Source organism: Macrobrachium nipponense, chromosome 14 (genome assembly GCF_015104395.2).
Source record: "Macrobrachium nipponense isolate FS-2020 chromosome 14, ASM1510439v2, whole genome shotgun sequence".
In the NCBI taxonomy this organism is placed as follows: Eukaryota; Metazoa; Arthropoda; class Malacostraca; order Decapoda; family Palaemonidae; genus Macrobrachium; species Macrobrachium nipponense.
This window is the reverse complement of record NC_087207.1, coordinates 81,154,323-81,156,146: the sequence shown is the minus strand read 5'-3', so window position 1 is coordinate 81,156,146 and position 1,824 is coordinate 81,154,323. Positions and strand designations below refer to the sequence as shown.

At 36.9% G+C, this 1,824-nt stretch overlaps 1 long non-coding RNA gene across 1 annotated transcript in view; it reads left to right on the top strand.

Annotated features, from left to right (window-relative positions):
* Nucleotides 1-468: 468 nt before the first annotated feature.
* Nucleotides 469-1,824, top strand: part of LOC135226329 (uncharacterized) — a 7,148-nt gene continuing 5,792 nt past the window's right edge. The window contains exon 1 of the long non-coding RNA XR_010317200.1: nucleotides 469-594. This is a non-coding gene — a long non-coding RNA (uncharacterized LOC135226329). The remainder of the gene's footprint in view (nucleotides 595-1,824) is intronic.

Genomic DNA, 1,824 nt, shown 5'->3' with positions numbered 1-1,824 from the left:
TATATTTTACGGGTAAGTTACCGTAATGCGACCGCCTACCTGAAATTACGGGAGAGCCCCGTATTTGAGGTAAAGTCCTTATCATAATTATTCATATAATTTAAATGTTTTCTGACAGAATTATGTTAAATGTTAAGACTAAGCCTAAATGAAACATTAAAAGCTTTTAATTTTTTCCTAAATCATTATAAATACAATATTGTAGAAGTTATTAGTTTTATTATTATCGCATTGGCATCTGTCTATATGAAGTTGCATCCGCTACCATCCCACGTAACTACAAAATTATTAGTGTACCAATATAATAATATACTGTACATTTACCATTTCCAGTATTACGTTTTATGAAACAGGCAAAGAATAAATAAGATCCACTGTATATTCAAAGGACCAAAAACATCATATATACTACGATTATCCCGATCAGATACGCATTTCGCAATGCGTGTGTTTTCATTTCTGGCGGGCGAAGGCGCCGAAACGAAACTCAACACTTGAAAACAACGAAAAACCCCTTACGGCCTTAGCTCTCCAGAGATGTCTTCTTGTGGTTTCTTCTACTGTTACGAAGAGTGAAGTTGTGAACAGCATCAGGTGAGTTTTAAGACCAGGTGTATGCTTTTGTATTTTATATGATAAAACTTTATTGTAGTTGCGGCCTATAATAAGATTAGATTAGGACTATTTTGTATGAAGACCCTGCCTCCGTCAACGGTTCGCGGGACGAGTATTTCCCCCCTTATACAACCTGTATATTTAGATGGCAATAAATAATCCAGGACTAGTAAGTACAATTACCATACATTGTTTATTGAAGCTATGTGGTAAACTTTTGATAAACATCCCATTAGCATAGATTGTTAACTTAGACCGTATACCTATAGTGTAAACAACCGAGTGGACTAGCTGCGGACACCTTAACCGTGTTCGGACCCACCTTCAGGAAAAGTACTTTAACACGCCCTAACACAGAAGATGGGTACCAGTCATGAGTCTCATGTCTCTAGGTGTTGCTTCACGACCGTTGATCGTGACTGGTGCCCATCTCTGGTATCAGGACATGTTAAAGTACTTTTTCTGAAGGTGGTTCTAAGATGGTTAAGGTGGCCACAGCTAGTCCACTCGGTTGTTTATCGTAGGCTAAACCAGTCTGGGTGAAAATAGCAGCCTTTCTTCTGTGGGAGTCACTAGCCTAACTGTATGGGTACATAGCAAGTAATTGTGTTATGTAACTTGTGAACTTATGGGATCTGGTAGGCTGTACATTTAGGTGTGAATAATTAATCATAATATGTTCTTTTATTTATAATAAAGTAATACCATGTATTAGACTTGAAAAGACTTAAAAAGGACATAGTGCAAAAGAAAAATAGTATTCTAGACTTTGTGTAAAGGCTATATTCTGGTTGTCTTATGTAGCCTATACCCTTGAGTGGTATTAACCTACCATAGGTTGCAGAATAACAAGGTAGAGTGGCAATCCCTTTTTCAAAGGAATATCCTGATATTAGCTTAAAAAAAGCGTGGCTGAATATCAAGCAAAATAGTCTTGGCTATTTAAAGAGAAAACCAGTTTGTAGGAGGGTTATAAGTTGAGAGAAAACTTAACAAGATCTTTTATGACTAGCTTAATGTGGATTATATTATAATTATTAGCCTATGCCAGCTAAAACAATAAACAATACTTTGGATTAAATAAATTACTTCCTAGACTAGATTCCTCTTCTTACATACTAGCCGCAGGGTGGCCAGACGTCCTGCTTTAGGAAGGACAGTCCTGTTTTTGAGCATTCTGTCCTCTGTCCTGCTTCACCTTAAGAAGGA